This window comes from Helianthus annuus, chromosome 16 (genome assembly GCF_002127325.2).
Source record: "Helianthus annuus cultivar XRQ/B chromosome 16, HanXRQr2.0-SUNRISE, whole genome shotgun sequence".
Taxonomy (NCBI): domain Eukaryota; kingdom Viridiplantae; phylum Streptophyta; class Magnoliopsida; order Asterales; family Asteraceae; genus Helianthus; species Helianthus annuus.
Window position 1 is genome coordinate 141,976,759 of NC_035448.2, and position 8,225 is coordinate 141,984,983.

Here is an 8,225-nt window from a genome sequence, read left to right on the forward strand (position 1 = left end):
CAAACGTTTTGCAGTCATTAGGTCCCCGCCGCAACGCGCGGATGGAAAATCAACTAGTTTCTGTTAAATTTTGATGTCATTATTGTCAGTTCACTCGTCAACAAACATAAGTCTTTTTTTTTTAACGGCAAATTTAGATCACTGACGAACCATTGGAGTGTCATCGTGCTACCAGCAGAATCACCCGATCATATCCATCCCCACTAAGCATAACGCTTATACACCAATTCAGTAGGAAACCCAATAAATATGGGAAAAAACCCCTTGTAAGAATCAAACCCAGGATCTATTGGTCCCAAAACCTTATCTCACCTCTAAAATACCACTAGACTATAAAGCCATTTGCAAGTACTATTTGCATGATGTATATTAAAGTTTGAGCTATCTTTAATTAAAGTTGTATTGGACTCCATATTTTTTTTTACTTTCTATATCATAATTTTTTTACTTTAATTTAATCTTTTTTTTTAATCTTTTTATGTGTAAAGTAAAAGTTATTGTATCCAAATGTTAATTTACTAAAAAAAATTTAGAGTTAAATGATTGGATAGTTTTTGTGTTTTGATCTTTTTTCACCTTTATTCTCTAATTTTCTAAAATTACAGCTATAGTCCTCAACTTTTTCAATTTCGTTCCCGGATGGTCTCTGACACGGATGGAGGTTAGTCTTTTCAGTTAAGTGGATGTGAAATGACCTAAATACCCTTACTATTAAAAACTAAACTTTAAATTAATAATGTCACACCCCGATATTTCCACGTATTACTGGTGGGCCTGGTGGGGAGTATCGTGTAACACCCCGAAAATATTAATGTTACATTTTTAAACTAAATACTAGTAGTAAGTTAAGATAAAAGACTAGGAAAGATAACCTAGTTAGTAGAAATCTTAACATAATATGACAAAGTTTAATAAAAAAACCCTTGTTCTATAGCCCATGTATAATTGAGGGACCAAAATTGGCAATTCAGGAACTTAAATTATTATTAGTAAAAATAACACACTAAACACACACCTAAGTGTGTGTTTAATCGATCAGAACGCAGGAACAAAGGGGATTTCTCCTCAAACCCTAATGTTCATAAAATCCATCAATTGAAGGTGCAAATCGAGTCCGAATTGAAATCTGAATATAGATTTGTGATCACCTTGACTAAGGGATCGTAAGGTATGCAAAATTTCATGATTTGGTTCTACCTTAGATTTTAGATAAAATCATGAGGTTCAAATCTGATCATGCATGATGTTTGTTTTAATTGAAATAGTGTATAAGAATGAACCCTAGTAGATTTCTTGTTGAAATTTGGTTTAATTCTTGTAAAGTTCATGATCACCATTAGAGGTGATATGTGGGTTTTTGTAGAAAAGTATGAGACATTAGGATTTTGATGTATCCAAGAGTAATTCAAGCTTTATGAACAAGATTCAGAAATTATTGATGTAAAAATTTAGCGAAATTGCTTAAATTGATGTTTGCTATGGCTAAATCATGAATGTTAAACTTAGTCACAAATTGTAAGAAATTATGCACACAAGATGCTTGATAAAATGCCTAAAAGACATTGATCGACACAAATGTGGTGTTGGTTAAGTAACAAGCTTAATCATGAGCCGAATGGTTCTAATGATAAATTGGCTTGTATGTTTTAGGCAACACGAGCGAGGCGTCGGGAAGTCAAGCCGGTGCGGACGCTCGCCAAAAGGGAAAGCTCTAAGGTACGTGGTTAACGCTACTATAATGTTGATGATCTAGTTTTCATTTTAATGGTTTACTAGTTATGAACAATAGAGAGTCGTGATGGTTTGGTTGCTTGAAATGAGGGACCTCATAATGGCAAACCATAATGAGATGATAGTGGTGGGTACAAACCGGGTAACGGAAGTACCTCATCCGTAGTCCATAAACCCGGGTGTCGGGTAATGGGAAGAATATTATTTGTCACGCAAACCGGTAATGGGAGCGTGTGGGCTTAAGCAAAGGATCCTAAACGGATCATAATTGCTGTAAAGGAATACCCCGTGCTGTGCTTTGATGTCCTTAAAGTGCAGGAATTGGTATAAACGGGTCAAAACAGCAAACAGGAAGGATATGCAGAGACCACCGTAAATTACGGCACCACCGTAATTTACGGTGGAGAGTAAACCTTTACGGTGGTTCTCTACTGATTTACGGTAGAACCATAAACGTCCAGCTCTCACCGTAAATTACGGTGACCACCGTAATTTACGGTGGAGTGCAGCTAAGAATGTCAAGTTTTGTATAATTTCATATTTTGAATCCGATTTAAACGTACACTTAATTATATGAAATTTGAGGGATTCTAACCTTGATATTTTGTTAAATTTCCAGCTTTCAAGTAAGTCAATCAAGCGGATGGTGATCAACTCAAGACTTATGAACCGAACACTCTCAAGAAGATGATCTTCACTTTTGTTTTAGGAGTTCATTTGTGAAAACTTTTGTAATGAAAGAATTACTTATGTGTCCTTTAAGTTTAGTGGTAGTTTTCAAACACTTATGTACTAAATGTTTTAAATGACTAGATCTTTCTAATCTAGTCGGTTTAAATATTGGGCAATTTATTTAGAGTGTTACAAGTTGGTATTCAGAGCTAAGGTTAAAGAGAATTGTGTTCGGTTCAAAGCTTGATCAACATCCGGTAAGAATTCATTTAAAGCAAATTAAATAAAAAAAAAAGATTAAAAAGGGTAATGATTTGTTGTGTATGGGAGGAGTATAGTGATATACTCGAACCCGGGAAGTACACTTAGTATAAATGATAAGGCAAAGTTACATACTTGGCCGAATAATGAGTACGACGTCTCATGTAAAGGCATGAGAGCGATTGAACAAGATTATTTATCGAATCATTTTAACATTTCAGTAAGAAGATGTCGGGAGGTGCTAGTGACAATGTTCTATCCCTCACTACCGACGAGTTGAGAGAGAAGATTGCCGAGGAAGTTGGAAGGGCCATCGAAGTTAGCCTACCAAGATTTATGGAAAGAATGCAAAACACCTTACTTTCGACTATGGAGGAAAGAATTGGTGAATTAAGAGAAGACCTTACCAGTGATAGGGGCAAGGCTAAGGAAAAGAAAGGTTGTTCTTACAACAAGTTTATGGCGTGCAAGCCCCCGGTTTTCAATGGAGAGGTAGATCCAATTGCTTGTCAAAGGTGGATAAGCGATATTGAAGGTGTTTTCGAACGTACGCATTGTGATGAAAGTGACTTCGTGGCGTATGGAACTGGCCAACTTAGAGGCCAAGCCAAGGATTGGTGGGACAACCTCAGAAACGAAAGGGGTGTTGAAACAATAAGGGCGATGACTTGGGAAGCTTTCAAAGTACCATTCCTCAAACATCATAGCCCTAAGGCAGTGATAAATAAGATAAAAGAAGAATTCATGCAGTTGAGGCAAAAGGGTGAAACCGTTGATAAGATTACGGGGATGTTCATGGATAAGCTCAAGTTTTGTGATGACTTGGTCAAAACTGAAGAACAGAAAATTTATTATTATCACACCATGCTTAGGGCCGAATATAGGGAGTTCATGACTCCCTCACATTATGAAAGCCTCACCGATATAATCAATGCGGCGCGGGAACGCGAGATTGAACTAAAAAGGCAAGTTGAAAGAGGTGAGAGGAGGGCCTTGGATGAAAACCCGAGTCCCACAAAGAAGCCGAAGGTAGCTGAATCTTCGAAGAAAGGAAGTGCAAAAGGAGGATCTCCGAGTTGCAAAACATGTGGACGCACTCATAAAGGTGAATGCTACTTCAAGAACAAACCTTGCGTGGCATGTGGCAAGATAGGGCATGGGGTTGCAAATTGCCCAGACAAAGTAACGGTGTGCTATAAATGTTACCAACCGGGTCATAAAAAGTCAGAATGTCCGGAATTGGTGGGAAAGAAAGAGAGTGCCGACTCTAGGGATGAGACCCCAAAAGCTAAGGCAAGATCGTTCCAAATCACTGCTGCTGAAGCAAAAATGGAACCCGACGTGGTTACAGGTATATTTATTGTAAATTCGATCCCCGCACGTGTTTTATTTGATACAGGTGCGAATAAGTCTTTTGTTTCACATAGATTTATTCAAAACCCCATGTTTACATTAACGAAATTACCTATGCCAATGGAAGTAGAAGTAGGTAATAACAAAAGTTTTCTTGTTTGTGATGTATGTCGGGAATGCAAATTGAATATCGATGGCGAGGAATACTCCATTGATTTAATACCCATGTCCATGGGTGAATTTCAAGTGGTTGTCGGAATGGATTGGCTATCCCGCTACCATGCTAAGGTGATATGCTTACGTAAGGAGATACACCTAACGTCTCCGAGCGGAAGGCGTGTCATCATCTATGGGGAGAAGGCTTGTAATCCCATGATATGCTCGATGATAGAAGCCCGCAAGTTTATACTACACGGGTGTAAGGCATATCTAACTTATGTACGTGACGTCGAAAAAGAAACGCCAAGAATTGAAGACGTACCTGTGGTGCGTGAATTTAAAGATGTCTTTCCCGAAGATCTTCCGTGAATGCCACCAGAGCGCGAAATAGAGTTCGGGATTGAACTGACCCCGGGTGCTAAACCGGTTGCTAAGGCACCGTATAGATTGGCACCTTCAGAACTGCAAGAGTTAATGTCTCAGTTGCAAGATTTACTAGAGAAGGGATTCATCCGGCCTAGCGTGTCTCCTTGGGGAGCTCCCGTGCTATTTGTAAAGAAGAAGGACGGGAGCATGCGGATGTGTATTGATTACCGGGAGTTAAACAAACTCACGGTAAAGAATCGATACCCACTTCCGAGAATTGACGATTTATTCGATCAATTACAAGGCGCTAGCTGGTTTTCAAAAATCGATTTGAGATCGGGTTACCACCAATTGAGGGTAAAGGAAAGTGATGTACCAAAAACGGCATTCCGGACACGATACGGACATTTCGAATTTCTCGTGATGTCTTTCGGATTAACGAATGCGCCCGCGGCCTTCATGGATCTCATGAACCGGGTTTGCAAGCCGATGCTCGATAGATCGGTGATTGTTTTTATAGACGACATCCTCGTTTATTCAAAAAACGAGGCGGAGCACGCTAACCATCTACGGGAAGTAATGGAGGTATTAAGGCGGGAAAGATTATATGCCAAATTCTCAAAAGGCGCCTTCTGGTTACGAGAGGTGCAATTCCTAGGGCACGTCATAAGTGCCGAGGGAATATTGGTGGATCCGTCGAAGGTGGAAGCGGTGTCAAAATGGAGCCCTCCAAAGAATCCATCCGAAATTAGAAGTTTCTTGGGGTTGGCAGGTTACTATCGGAGATTCATTCAGGATTTCTCCAAAATCGCAACGCCATTGACCAAATTGACCCGCAAGAATGAGAAGTTCGTCTGGGGAAGCGATCAAGAAAAGGCATTTCAGACATTAAAGGAAAAATTAACCTGTGCACCGGTGTTGACTTTACCGGATGGTACGGAGGATATGGTAGTGTACTCGGATGCATCGCACCTAGGCCTTGGGTGCGTGCTAATGCAAAGGGGAAGGGTGATCGCCTATGCCTCTAGGCAACTTAAGCCGCATGAAACAAAGTACCCAACTCATGATCTTGAGTTGGCAGCCGTGGTCTTTGCCTTGAAAATCTGGAGGCATTACTTGTATGGTGTGAAAAGTACTATATTCACTGACCATAAGAGTTTGAAGTACTTTTTCGATCAAAAAGAGCTAAATATGAGGCAGAGACGCTGGTTAGAAGTGGTGAAAGACTACGACTGCGAGATCCACTACCACCCCGGAAAGGCTAATGTGGTGGCGGATGCCCTTAGCCGAAAGGACGAATGCGCTCCAATACGAGTACGATCTATGCAGTTGGTAGTAACTTCAGGTTTGCTCGAGCGAATCCGAGAAGCCCAAACCGAAGTGTTAAAGAAAGAAAATTGGAAGAAAGAACACATAAAAGGGATGGTAAAAGACCTTACGGAAGGAAGTAATGGGATGAAATGCCGGAATGATCGGATTTGGGTCCCAAACACATGTGGTGTTAAGAGTCTTCTGCTTGACGAGGCACATAAGTCTCGCTATTCGATCCATCCCGGGGCAACTAAGATGTATAGGGACTTGAAGCAAAACTATTGGTGGCCGGGGATGAAAAGAGATGTGGCTAAATACGTGGAGAAGTGTTTGACTTGTTTACAAGTCAAAGCGGAGCACCAAAAACCCTACGGCAAGTTGCAACCATTAGATATTCCGGTTTGGAAGTGGGAACAAATTACAATGGACCTGCTAACCAAGCTGCCCAGAACTAGCCGTGGTTTCGATGCCATTTGGGTAGTTGTGGATAGACTAACCAAAAGTGCCCATTTCATCCCTATCCGAGAAACTTATACGTCAGAGAAGATGTCAGAAGTGTACACTAATGAGATAATAGCACACCACGGAGTGCCGGTATCCATCGTGTCTGATAGGGATACCCGGTTCACTTCAAATTTTTGGTGCGATTTCCAAAAACAAATGGGAACTAAATTGTTTATTAGCACCGCGTACCATCCTCAAACGGATGGTCAAAGTGAAAGAACAATACAAACATTGGGGGATATGTTACGGGCGTGCGTAATTGACTTCGGGGGTAGTTGGGATATTCACTTACCGTTGGTTGAATTCTCATATAATAACAGTTACCACGCAAGCATTGGTATGGCTCCGTATGAAATGCTATACGGAAGGAAGTGTCGAACTCCGGTATGTTGGGGTGAGGTTGGCCCGCGTGAACTTGAACATAAAGATATAATCGGACTCACGAATCAAAAGATCGACATAGTCCGAGCTCACCTAAGGGCGGCTCAAAATCGACAGAAGGCGTATGCGGACAAACGGAGAAAACCGATTGAGTTCCAAGTTGGTGATAAGGTTATGTTGAAGGTATCACCGTGGAAAGGAATAATCCGGTTTAGAAAAAGGGGAAAGTTAAGCCCAAGGTTTATCGGGCCCTTCAGAATCATCGAGCGAGTCGGTAGGGTGGCTTACCGTCTCGAATTGCCCCCAGAGTTGAGTGGGATACATAGCACGTTCCATGTATCACAGCTCCGGAAATGTCTAGCTGACGAAACCGCGTATATTCACTATGACGACATCGAGGTGGATAATAGTCTCAACTACGCGGTGAGACCAATTGCTATTCTAGACCGTAAGGTGAAAAGCTTAAGGAACAAGATGGTCTATCAAGTAAAGGTCAAATGGGAACACCGAAAAGGATCAGACACCACTTGGGAGTCTGAAGAGGAAATGAAACGACTATACCCTACACTTTTCGGTACGTATAAGAAACTTCTGTCATATACATAAACAGGTTTCGGGGACGAAACCCTCTTTAAGGGGGGTGGACTTGTAACACCCCGAAAATATTAATGTTACATTTTTAAACTAAATACTAGTAGTAAGTTAAGATAAAAGACTAGGAAAGATAACCTAGTTAGTAGAAATCTTAACATAATATGACAAAGTTTAATAAAAAAACCCTTGTTCTATAGCCCATGTATAATTGAGGGACCAAAATTGTCAATTCAGGAACTTAAATTACTATTAGTAAAAATAACACACTAAACACACACCTAAGTGTGTGTTTAATCGATCAGAACGCAGGAACAAAGGGGATTTCTCCTCAAACCCTAATGTTCATAAAATCCATCAATTGAAGGTGCAAATCGAGTCCGAATTGAAATCTGAATATAGATTTGTGATCACCTTGACTAAGGGATCGTAAGGTATGCAAAATTTCATGATTTGGTTCTACCTTAGATTTTAGATAAAATCATGAGGTTCAAATCTGATCATGCATGATGTTTGTTTTAATTGAAATAGTGTATAAGAATGAACCCTAGTAGATTTCTTGTTGAAATTTGGTTTAATTCTTGTAAAGTTCATGATCACCATTAGAGGTGATATGTGGGTTTTTGTAGAAAAGTATGAGACATTAGGATTTTGATGTATCCTAGAGTAATTCAAGCTTTATGAACAAGATTCAGAAATTATTGATGTAAAAATTTAGCGAAATTGCTTAAATTGATGTTTGCTATGGCTAAATCATGAATGTTAAACTTAGTCACAAATTGTAAGAAATTATGCACACAAGATGATTGATAAAATGCCTAAAAGACATTGATCGACACAAATGTGGTGTTGGTTAAGTAACAAGCTTAATCATGAGCCGAATGGTTCTAATGATA

General features: G+C 39.9%; 1 long non-coding RNA gene across 1 annotated transcript; it reads left to right on the plus strand.

The window, feature by feature from the left end:
* Positions 1 to 1,072: 1,072 nt before the first annotated feature.
* Positions 1,073 to 2,451, plus strand: LOC110915024. The gene is made up of 3 exons (XR_002578698.2): positions 1,073 to 1,168; positions 1,651 to 1,716; positions 2,351 to 2,451. It is a non-coding gene; the product is annotated as an uncharacterized LOC110915024 (long non-coding RNA).
* Positions 2,452 to 8,225: the final 5,774 nt, after the last annotated feature.